General features: G+C 40.3%; 1 long non-coding RNA gene across 1 annotated transcript; it reads right to left on the bottom strand.

Annotated features, from left to right (window-relative positions):
• Positions 1 to 320: 320 nt before the first annotated feature.
• LOC127157816 (uncharacterized) lies at positions 321 to 7004 on the bottom strand. The gene is made up of 3 exons (XR_007826006.1): positions 6860 to 7004; positions 2446 to 6780; positions 321 to 1300 (listed from the first exon to the last, which is right to left on the bottom strand). It is a non-coding gene; the product is annotated as an uncharacterized LOC127157816 (long non-coding RNA).
• Positions 7005 to 13237: the final 6233 nt, after the last annotated feature.

Below are 13237 nucleotides of genomic sequence, written 5' to 3'. Positions count from 1 at the left end.
ATTCACAGTCTTGTATTCATGAAATCAATTACTATCTTTAAAAATGGTAGTAAATTAAAGTGCTGTTTTTGTGCGGTCTGTCATATTTCAGTAGCTATATACAGCAAAACTACAGCACTTCCATTAGGCTATTTTTTTACGAAGCTGTCAACACTGTAAACTCTGATGGCATGCTATCAGTTGACAAACACCCATTCATATATAGACTATGTTATTCAATTATATGTATAAATTATTTTATTTAAAAATTGTGTTTTCCCTGTTTTGTTCATTCAACATTCTGAAACGGATGCCATTGTTTAAAAAAAAAATGTTTTTCAAGAAAGAATTCACCCCCCCTAACCCCCCCAAATATGAGATAAACCCAGCCCTGTACATTATACTGATTTTTGTTGCCAAATTGGTTTGGAAAAGTGGTTGAATAAACAATTAAACTGGACTTTTATGCCTGTATGACTGACAATTTAATTGATCACTGGGAGAGCATTGACTTGGTATGATGTTGGTTCAATAGAAAAATGAAAATGTAAAAAATAGCTTAGATGTAGTAAACTACTTTTGCCATGTTGCTGTAGCTTAGCTCACTACATTTTCCAAGTAGCTTGCCCAACACTGCTCATTTTTTCCTTCTTTCTTTTCTTTCCGGGCATCGGGGCTTTGGTCTTTTTAACATAGTGGTAATACGTATATTAGCGACTATCACAATCGGGTAACTGATGTATGTGGAAGTGCAGCTGTGCGGGGGGAGACTGATCATGCTTCGAACCGGGGTGAGTTGAGAAAGCAACAATATAGACCATTTCGCTAGATGTAAACAACACTGCACTTCCTGTTTTTTTGTTTTTTATTTTATTTCACATATACAAATACATCTTAAAGGTGCTAATGTAACATTTTCATCCAGTCAAATGTTATGTTGGTTGTATTTTTTGTGATGTTTGTGTAAAGTTAAAAAAAAAAAAAGAAACAGGAAGTGTATCGGGACCAGTATGTTTACATCTGACGAAATGGTCTATAGTTGTCTACTATAGATTTCAATTTTGTCTCGTTGTCTCTCTTTACAGTTGACCTTTTAATACTAATATAATAATAGTAACAACAACAGGAAAGAAAAAGATAGAAAAGCCAACAACAAAATATTGTGTGTATAAGTATAATGACTAGCTTTGAAACAATAACACCTCTGTCTTCTTAACACTGACTTTTTGTGACTTTTTAAAAGATGCAAGCACGCAGAAGGAGCCGATCCGCTTCTCCAGTCAATTATGAACAAGAACCTCGAGTAACGGAGAGAGAGCAACTGGACAGAGAGAAGAGAGACAATGCACAAAAACTACAATTTAACACCATATTTTTAATTAAATAGAAATTAAAGTAACTGTAAAAATAAAAAAGTATTAGAAAATGAATAAATAAAATAAATGACAATTCAGTATTGTAAAAGTTGCACTGTTCATATTAAAACTTTTTATTTTTTTTTTTTTTTTTTTTTTTAATTATTATTATGTATTTATTTATTTTTAAAGTACACAGTACATTTGTTGGACATTAAGTCTTTCTGTGTTAAAGATTTTCCCTTAGGCTATATATGATGAGTTCATTTGCAAAACTCTCTCATTGTGCATAGATGGATGTGCACGGGCGCCAAACGCGTTCACACGCAAACATTTTATGAACGTGTCACAGATCTCACGTATATTTTAATGTTACGCTGTTTGCGGACCCAATCCGCCTGTGTGATCGAGTTTAAGCCAAACAGCGACAACAGCGCCTACTAGGGTCACAGAATACGATGGTCACAGAATTTGGTGTTACACCGGCCCACTTTAAAAACCAAACTAAAAAATAAATAATCTTGAGAGCAAGGGGGGAAACCCCCTGGTGTTTCATAGAGACATCAGATGGAATCAGCCATACTTGCCTTCAGTCATAAAACAAGATGGCATTAAACAAATATTAAAAATATACTAATAATTTATTAGTATATAATATAATTTATTTTGTACATTAATTTGAAGATTAATGTGAAATTATTGCAATATAAAAGTATAATTAAAAACTTTAATGTCAGTTGTGATTAATCGCAATTAATTTCAGAAAAAAATGTGTGATTAATTAGTTTTTTTTGTTTTTTTAATCCGTTGACACCACTAATATACATACATACATACACACACATACATACATTCTGGACTATATTCAAAAGCAATTGCAAATTATCATTTTTTTATTTGTGGACAAATGTGTTGACATAATTCAAACACAAATGCAACTTTCCATTTACTCTTCCATGTATTTTGTATTTTGCCAAATTTGAGATGGAAAAGCAAAGTCCAACGTCTTACAAGTGATTTCCCTGTCATTTTTGAATAGCAATAGAAAAATCACACATTTGCTATTTCACATATCTCAACTGTCATGAAATTATATATGGTCACAGCTTACCTAGTGAGGGTGGGATTGGAGCTGGGGTTGATTCTGATCCTCCCATTGTGATGTCCTTCTCTGTTTTCTTCTTTTCCTTATACTTTTTAACGTTTAAAATTAAGTTTAAAAATAACACTTCAAACTGTAAATTAAAAACAAGGATGTAATAACAAGATAGAATTGCTATTTATTGTTCTTCTCTTGTGTTTTTTTAGGATGTGCGAGCACACTGTGACAACATCTCTCCTTTCAGGGCGTATTTATAGTTTCAGGTCTAACTTTCACTTTTACTTTGTTAAGGCTTGCATGACAGCTTTTCACCTTCTTTGTACCATGCCATTACACAATACACAGATAGACAGATTAGACATTTTAGAAATATTACTATATATGTATATATATATATATATATATATATATATATATATATATATATATATATATATATACATACACACACTTTTAAATGAGGAAAATGATTCCAGTAAAACTGTCTAATGGTGGGGCGGGAGGTGTCAGGGTCACGTGCAGGAAGGAGCCGTAGAAACGAGGAAATAATAGAAACGTGCTTTTATAATAAACTCCAACAAGGGAACAGGAACAAACAGAAATAGCAGGGGAAAACACACGCCAACACAGCATAAAGAATGGCGAAAAACAAGGAACTGAATCAAACTTATAAAGGGGTGCTAATGATGCCAAGACAGATCGGAGTAATTAACCAATAAAGACATCACAAGAAACGCAACAGGAAAGACCAAATAAGGGCACGGAAGGGCGAAACCAGCAAAACAGTCCACAGGGGTGTGACAGGAGGGAGGGAAGGAGTGAGAATTGAATAACTGCAGTGATTTCAAGTAAATGGAAAGTGAAAACAGAATCACAATTTATGCCCTCTGTTACATAGGTCTTATGCAAACCAATCTCTCATCACCACTATGAAAATGAACCAAGCAAAATTGATTAATCTTAAGTAAGGCTACTTTTATTGGTGCAACGGTAAGGGCGGTGTGTTAATCATACTTATTAGAAAATTACTGAGATACTCAGAACAAGCCGGAGTCAAGATCTTTCGGCCAACCAACCAATCACTGGCAATCATTACAACTATACATAAGTACCATACATAACTACACATAAATACTAAATGAAACACTATTGAGAATTTTGTTTTACACCCCATCCCAGTTGCTACTAGACCTCTGCTACTAATAAGGCTGATGATACACTGTGTCATGGTTCACAGGTCTGTGTGTTCATTCCTGTTTGTTTTGTCTTTCTCTTTGTCACGCGTTAGCACCGCTTGTTGCTTGGGTAACGCTGATCCGCTGACAAGCTAAGAGGTGTGTTCGACTTAACGATCAAAAGGCTCGTTTGAGATGCGCCTCGTCTGAAATGTAGGTGAGAGTAGGGGGCTGCAGTGAGGGGAGGAGTGAAATAAGTGCAGTCAAGACGGACAGTTCTGACCTTTAGAAGTAGAACAGACACCTACGAGATCAAAGGCGGACATCGCGTTATCACAGTCACCTGCTCTGTTGCTGATAAACACGATATAATTTCAGCTCTGTTGTTTTTATATGAAAATAAATATGATGAACAAGACACTCAAAGTGCTTGATATTTCATTCCATACGAAAGGCGTATTTATCATCCATTTTTACTTTAATACAAACGTGTATTTGAGATTTTTATAGAAATCTCACGAAGAGATCGCACTGGCATAGTGTTTGCGAATATTCATGCACAATTTAAACACACATATGATATTAAATTAAAAATATATAACATTTTAGAAAAAATCATCATCAAAAGCAACATCACGGATGTCTGAACCAATGAGCTTTAAGCTGTGTCGTCATCCAGGCGTTTCCCATCGTGCTTTTGGTCAGCGCAGTTGGTGGAGAGCTACTGCACTATGGCGCGTACTGCGTGTCAAAATCAAGCGTCCGACCGACCGGCTAATCGAACGTCTAACCGAACGTCTTGTGCTTTGAACGTCTTACAGGACGGGTGACCCACGTGACGACCTGACGTCATTAAATTACTTGGTTTTTAAAATGTAATGATCTTAACTGCTCTTTAGAGATTATAAATGAGACTATAAATGAACATTACAACCATTACAACAACTCTACATATTTCATACCTAGAACAATACTTAGACTTTTTTTGGCTGTTCATTTTTCAAAGGCATTTTTCAAAGGCAATGTGCCTGTTTGTGAGTGTGCCTGTGAATGTTTCTTAAGAGAGCAGAGGTACTGTAGCTATACAGACATATAATACAAACCTAAAATCATTTTTTTTTTTTTTTTTTTTTTTTTTTCAGATTATTGTAGCATTCATATATCATTAATATACATTTATACATATACCAACAATTTTTGCTTATCATTATGTCCACATGTGCTTAGCCCTACCTTTCCCCACCTCCTGCTCATAAGCTATGGAGATGAAAAGCTTCAATAAGGTTTTCAGTGACTGTTCTTTCTCTGAGTTTCTAAATGTTTGTCTGTAAAACATAGTAATACATTTCCTCGTTGTTTGTTAACTATAGCCTATATGTATACTACGTTTTCATGTTTTCATCAATGGTTACACTTATGTTAAACTTTTTTGTCTTTTATTTATTATCGTGTTTTACCAACAAATGTTTCTTTTCAGTGTTAGATCTCTGTTTTAGCATTATTCAACAAATCATAGGTGCAATAAATTAACAAGTTGTAAGTCAAAAGACGCAACATTTGAAGCTTTATTAAACAAGTTAGCTATTGCCTTCAAAACGGTTTTGCAATGCTCCTCACTTGAAAATTATTTACAAAAATGTGAATAAAAAAAAAAAAGAAAAAGAAAAAAAAAAAGAAAAAGTACTTTTCATGTGCATTCAAACGTCTACGTTTTTATACACTTCTTATCAGCCAGCTTTGAATATACCCACTCTGATGCGCATCATTCATTAGCCAAAATCATGACAGTCCACCACATGAATAGCTAATCCAATCGCACATGAATAAATGCAAATATTTCCTAGCCATTAAAGGCACTGAGGCGGTCAGGACCGTGGCGTCGGCTTCCTTTAAAATATGATTGCGCCCGCGCCCGCTTCGTCCCGCACATGCGGAGTGGTAAAAAAAATAATTACTTAATGATTACTAATTTGAATTAGTACATTATAACGAAAACAATGCCTTAAATTAAGAGTATACGCACTTTTCCAGGCACCACTACACCGCTGTGAATAATATATAAAAATATCAAATATGTAAATTGAAAATGAAATGATAAATAAACATTTAATAAGTAAAGATATATATATATATATATATATATATAAACACCGATTGAATCTTAAACATAAAATCTCACAAATGAACGAATGCATGGGAGTCGCTAGGCCATTTTTAGGGGGGCTAGTTCCATAAAATGTACACAAATCCGTGATCGCCTCAGTCCCCTTTAAATTTCATAAGAAAGTTGTGGCAAACTTCGATCGGCTCCTTCTGTCTTTCAGCGTGTTCTTCTTTTTTCAATCCGCAGACCGCGTCAATAGTGAGAAACAGAGGACAAGGTCTGTGTTTATCAATAGATTGTTATAATATCTGCATCTGTGCAGTTCTTTGTCATAAAAGGAGTAATCGGTTCCACATCTTCTGTATTTTTTGCTGAGTTCACCCCTCATCACACCACAGCTGACTTTATAAACCTGAAAAGACTATGAGTAATAATGTTTAGGCTTACTATAAACAGTTAATTTAACAATACAGTTTATTATTAACAACAAACTCATATTGTGTTCTACACAGCTTTGCACCAACTGAATGTGTAAATTTGACAGCGCAGTCACAGGATAATGAAATACCCATAATATAAAATGTTCTTAAATCCTACATTATTAATTATTAAGTCGATTCTAATTATAAGCCAAATAGGGTTTTTACAAAATTTAATGTAACACGTTCCTACATGTGCTTACACGTTGTTAACACGTACCATAGACGTTTTGTCGGAAGTGTGAGTAACCGATCGTCTTTCTACGCGATATCTACGTGTGAAGACACGTTGTAACACGTTTTGTGTGTTTACCTTCTTGTAACTGCATATGCTTAAAGGAGAGGTCCGGTGTGATATTGACCTAAAGTGTATTGAATCATGATACCGAGTGTGAACTAACCTTGCATATCTCATCTCGGCTTGTCCACTCCAGTCCGAAATCTGGGGTCAGTTAGCCGATGCTAACAACAGGTTGTCGATGAGAGTAAATGGGGCATCGGGCTAGCCATGTAAATAAATCACTGTTTTACACCATTTACGAGGCACAAAGTAGCTCCACACTTCATTGGTAGACTTCCAAGGGCCCTGGCATTTAAAACGAGACATTGAGAACTCAGAATAACCACCGGTAGTTTATTTACAAGAAGACTTATACAAACAGTACCTGCAAGAAAATGACGGGCCGCCGCCATCTTCAATGTAGTCACGATAAGTTGAGTGTCGAGCAGGAACGAAACTACAACCTGATAACTCAAATGTTTCATCCTCGTCTTCATAAAACTCAGTAGCTTCATCGTCCGACATCCTTGCAATTGCCAACTGTCTGCACTAACTCCAGTCCAAAACAAACGCGAGGACTCACGTGACTTATCAGGTTGTAGTTTCGTTCCTGCTCGACACTCAACTTATCGTGACTACATTGAAGATGGCGGCGGCCCGTCATTTTCTTGCAGGTACTGTTTGTATAAGTCTTCTTGTAAATAAACTACCGGTGGTTATTCTGAGTTCTCAATGTCTCGTTTTAAATGCCAGGGCCCTTGGAAGTCTACCAATGAAGTGTGGAGCTACTTTGTGCCTCGTAAATGGTGTAAAACAGTGATTTATTTACATGGCTAGCCCGATGCCCCATTTACTCTCATCGACAACCTGTTGTTAGCATCGGCTAACTGACCCCAGATTTCGGACTGGAGTGGACAAGCCGAGATGAGATATGCAAGGTTAGTTCACACTCGGTATCATGATTCAATACACTTTAGGTCAATATCACACCGGACCTCTCCTTTAAGATAACTGGTCTTGGTTTGAACAATGCTGATTTAAAAAGTTGTGCAAGCCTATTATTAAAATAAAATAGTGTGGTCTTGCAGCAGCAGCCTCTTTATAATAAACCAGACACGTTTTGACATCGATTTTTTTTTTTTTAAAGCACAAGCTATTCCACAAAGATTTCTTCATAAACCTTTAAAATATTTAAAATCACGGCAGGCTTCACAAAAACAAGAAAGCTAATTTTAAATTTTAAAAAGAAATATTATTTAACGAATAGTCTAATTGTTCTGAGAGTGAGACTGTTATGCTCTTTGTAGAGGACGTCGGGATGTAGGCCATATACGAAAATTATATTTCCCCCATTAAAATTTAGGTTTAAGGAGCAGATAGGCTATTTAATTTCAGAATATTGATATAGGCTATATGCTTTTAACGTACTTAAAATGACAGTGAAATCTTCAAGTCTGCTTTGACTTAGTTTCAAGTCTGCATGTAGCCTAAATATGACAATCAAATAAATTACAGGCTAATAGCTTATACCCAATGTTATTTCGATAAAACGAATTTAACTTTTATGTCAGACACATTTCAAAAAGGCCAGTGATAGAAGATTGCATAGTTCCAATCCTAAAACATTTTGTGATTATAAAAGTGTAGCTAACATGATCTTATTTTACAATATACTCTATAAGGAAGTGTGGCATTTATGGTCTGAGATGAATATAACAACAAATGCATATGTGTTCTTAAATATTTGTCTGGGTCTCACAAGGAAATATCTGTTTTTCATCAGTAGATATCTCTCTCATGAATGCAAACGAATGTGATGTTCTTTATTTAATCGAAAATAACTCAAAAATCAGAACAAAAAACACGCTTATTATTATATACTTGATAAGTTTTTTTATTTATTTATCATTTCAACTAAACTAACATAACTATAAAATGTGTTATATACAAATGTTTATACAAATAATGTCTGTACAGTAAAACACTCTTTGAAAGTAAAATACACATAGACCTACACACAGGCATAAGCTCGGGATTCAGGAAAACTGTTTAAGTGTTGTTTTAGGTATACAAAATCTGCCTGTTATGCCTATTTATTTTCTTTAAACATCAGTTTGGTTCCTTAGTTAAAATCAGCTAATAAAATGGTTGAGTATTGTTATCAAATATGTACATCCAGTTCATTTGTAGTCTCTAAAGAGTAGTTAAGCTCGTTACATTATAAAACCAAGTAATTTTCTTGACGTTGATGTCACGTCAGGTCGTCACGTGGGTCACCCGTCCTGTAAGACGCTCAAAGCACAAGACGTTCGGTTAGACATTCGATTTACGTCTAAATGTGGTTGTAAAGTGAAAGTTAAAAAGACGTTTTTTTCAGGCCGAATTTCAACCGTAAATTCATGATTATATTTTTCATATTCAAAATAAGACAATTCACAAAAGAGTACTAAAACATTTATTGACACATTAAATACATCTTTCAAGTAAAAAAAAAACTTTCCTGGTCACAAATTAAGCCTGCTGTCAGGCGTTCACCACAGCCACCTCCATCTGACACGTCACCTACAGCACCACCCACTCGTTCTACGTCACCAGAGTTCTGATCACGCACACCTGCAGCCACTTACCACACCCTATAAAAGATCCTTCAGTTCACTCTTTTGTTGTCTGGTCTACTGTTCACACCCCATTGTGATTCTCTGTGCTTAATCTACAAACTCTTCTACCAAGGACTCTCAGTTAAGCTATCATTCCATTTCTCATTTGCCATCTGTTCATCTAAACATCTGTCAATAAATGCTACTGTTTTACTGCTTACCACTGTTTCTGGTCTCCTCCCTTGGCAAAACGTGACAGAAGACCTGACCAACACCGACAATGAGCACCGAAGCTACTCCAACACCCGATCCCCTCAAGGAATTGGTGAACGCCTTCAAAGCGGCGTTACAGCCTCCGTCTTCGCCGCCATCTGCCTCAGGTAGTCCCATGGCCATGCCCGCATCCTTTTCGAGCGAAGCGGCTGAGTGTAGCAGTTTTCTCCTACAAGTTAACCTGTTTATCCAGATGCAACCTCAACTATTCCCCGCTGAGAACGCTAAGGTTGCACTTTTGATATCATTACTCACCGGTAAGGCCCTTCAATGGGCGAAATCCATCTGGAATGCACGTAATCCCATAATTAATTCATTTGAACAATTTACTGATCATTTTACGGACGTTTTTTGCACAGTGACTGACACATTATCCACTTCCGATGAGCTGTTTCGTCTACAACAGGGAACTTCTTCAGTGAATGAGTACACTTTCCATTTTCGCATGCTGGCGGCGGCTAGTGGCTGGAATGAGACTGCACTCCTCGGCGCCTATCGTCAAGGGCTCAATGCTGACATCCGTGCCGCCATGGCGTTATATGATGATTCCATCGGATTGGAAGCATTTCTACAACGAACCACCCGTGTGTCCCAGCGACTAGCCGCCTGCCAGCCCCCGGTAACCGCTCCTCAGTCTGCTTCAGTGGCTGCCTTATCCCCAGTACCAGAACCGATGCAAATTGATTCTTCACGCCTCACCCGTGCTGAACGGAACCGCCGACTTCCTCTCGGACTATGTTTGTACTGCGGTCAGCAAGGTCATCTAATCTGCAACTGCCCCGTTCGCCCCCCACGTCCAGTGGTGAGTACCATTACTTCTGACATAAAACCAGCTTGGCTCATGTTATTACCTGTGGTTCTTCATACTGCTGAATGTTCGTTGTCTGTTTCTGCTCTGGTTGACTCAGGGTCCCCAGGCAACTTCATCTCACAAGAATGCCTAGACTGATTAAAACTTCCACGCCAACGTCATTCTCAGGAGTATGCTGTTCAGACGATCCAGGGAAAACCACTTGGACGTGGGAGAATTAGTCACACATCACCTTTCATAACACTTCAAGTTGGACTATTTCATGAAGAACGCATCCGGTTTCTGGTACTGGAAAATTTCACTGTGAGTATCATCCTGGGACGCCCTTGGCTCCAACAACATCTCCCTGAACTCAGCTGGGACCCATGTGACATCACCCGCTGGAACGACTCTTGCTATCAACAATGTCTGACCAACCTTCCACGACCATCTACTGCCTCCATCCTGCTCTCTTCCACCCAGGTCGAAAGCCCTGAACCCGAAGTCATCCCTGTGATACCAGCTGAGTACAGGGCATTCCAGGATGTCTTCAGCAAAAAGGCAGCCACTCATCTTCCACCACACCGCCCATGGGACTGTGCCATTGAACTGCTACCTGGTGCACAACTTCCCAAAGGAAAGATCTACCCCCTGTCCATCCTGGAGCGCCAGGCGATGGAAGAGTATATCGCAGAAGCTCTGGAGCAAGGATTCATCCAACCATCCACCTCGCCAGCTGCTTCTATCATCTTTGTGGGCAAGAAGGATGGAGGTCTTCGGCCCTGCATTGATTACCGCCAGCTGAACTCTGATCATTCAGCAACCCTATCCTCATCCCCTGGTACCTGCCGCCCTCGAAGAGCTTCGTGGAGCCCACGTCTTCACGAAGCTGGACCTGCGGAGTGCATACAACCTCGTGCGTATTCAAGCTGGGGACGAGTGGAAAACAGCCTTCATAACACCTACTGGCCACTATGAATACCGGGTGATGCCCTACGGTTTGTCCATCAGTCCCTCTGTCTTTCAGACGTTTATGCACGAGGTGTTCCGGGAGTTCCTGCATAGGTTTGTGGTGGTCTACATTGACGATATCTTGATTTACTCCCGGAACTTGGCCGAACATCGCCAGCACGTCCAGCAGGTCCTCCAGAAACTCTGACAACACAGTCTGTTCCTCAAACTTGAAAAGTGCGAATTCCATCAAACCTCCGTTCATTTCCTAGGATACAACATCAGTGCCGAGGGTGTGCAAATGGACCAGGGGAAAGTCGACACCATTCTGAACTGGCCCATACCTCAAAGTATCAAAGAGTTACAACGCTTCTTGGGATTCGCCAACTTCTATCGCAGATTCATCAAGGACTACAGCTCCATTACCGCTCCGTTGACCTCCCTCCTGCGGGGTAAACCCAAGCAACTCATCTGGAACCCCGCCACCCACGAAGCATTCCACCGGCTGAAAACCATCTTTGGTACCGCTCTGTTATTGCATCACCCAGACCCAGAGCAGCCCTTCACAGTGGAGGTGGACGCCTCCACAACCAGAGTTGGAGCGGTACTATCACAAGCGGCTGGTGAGTCCTCCCTCCTCCATCCCTGTGCTTACTTGTCCCATAAGCTGTCTCCGGCGGAGCAAAATTATGACACTGGAAACCGTGAACTGTTGGCCATCAAATTGGCCCTGGAGGAGTGGCGTCACTGGTTGGAAGGAGCTCGCCACCCATTCACCACCATAACTGATCATAAGAATCTACAGTACCTGCGTGAAGCTCGAAGACTCAACCCACGACAGGCCCGTTGGGCACTCTTTCTAACCCAATTCAACTTCACCTTCACTTACAGACCTGGATCCAAGAACATCCCCGCTGACGCTCTCACGTATGTTCTCTCCAGAAGCACCCACCGAACCTGAAGCTATAATTCCCCCCAACCTGATCCTCAGCCCCATTGTATGGGATTTAGACCGGGAGATCCAACAAGCCACCCTCCAGGAGCCAGCTCCGCCGGAGTGCCCAGAGAGGAAGATCTACGTACCCCACTCCCAGCGTCAATCTCTTCTGGGCACAGCTCACGACTCTCCGGGCTCTGGACACCCAGGCAGCAGTAGGACCCTCTCGCTTTTACAATCTCGTTACTGGTGGCCCAGTATGCGCCGAGATACTATCAGGTACGTCCAGAGTTGCTCGGTCTGTGCCAAGTCTAATTCTCGTCAACTCCCAACAGGCAAACTGGTTCCACTGCCCATTCCACAGAGGCCCTGGTCCCATCTGGGGATAGACTTTGTCACGGATCTACCCATCTCAGAAAGGTAACACCTGTGTCCTGGTGGCGGTTGACCGTTTTTCTAAATCATTGAAGTTTATTCCCTTGAAAGGTTTGCCCACCGCCATGGAAACGGCTGAACAATTGTTCCATCATGTCTTCCGTCATTTTGGGCTCCCAGAGGAGATCGTGTCAGACCGGGGTCCTCAATTCATTTCTCACGTCTGGAAAGCATTCTGCAAGCTGCTTGGCATATCTGTTAACTTATCTTCTGGCTATCATCCACAGACTAATGGCCAGACTGAGAGGAAGATCCAAGAGCTCGGACGTTACCTTCGGGCATACTGCCAGGACGATCAGCACAGCTGGAGCAGGTTCCTCCCGTGGGCCGAGTATGCACAGAACTCCCTGCGTCAGGACTCTACAGGATTAACACCATTTCAGTGCGTACTCGAAAACCAGCCTCCGCTGTTCCCCTGGATGGAGGAACCCTCAAATGTTCCAGCTGTAGACCACTGGTTTCAAGAGAGCGAGAAAGTGTGGGACTCGGCACATCACCATCTCCAACGGGCAGTTCACAGGTATAAGATCTTCGCTGATGCCAGGAGGAGAGCGGCACCCATCTACCAACCAGGGGATTTAGTCTGGCTCTCCACCCGGGACCTGCGACTGCATCTGCCCTGCCACAAGCTGAGTCCTCGCTACATTGGTCCCTTCCGCATCCTGAGGCAGATCAACGAAGTGACTTTCCAGCTTCAGCTCCCACCCCACCTTTCACGTCTCCCTTCTGAAACCAGTCTCTCCCGCTGTCACAGATCCTCCAGTAGCTGAAGCTGAGCCC

This window comes from Labeo rohita, unplaced genomic scaffold (genome assembly GCF_022985175.1).
Source record: "Labeo rohita strain BAU-BD-2019 unplaced genomic scaffold, IGBB_LRoh.1.0 scaffold_1209, whole genome shotgun sequence".
Classification (NCBI taxonomy): Eukaryota; Metazoa; Chordata; class Actinopteri; order Cypriniformes; family Cyprinidae; genus Labeo; species Labeo rohita.
Note: the sequence above shows the minus strand (reverse complement) of the source record. Positions and strands in the feature narration are given on the sequence as shown.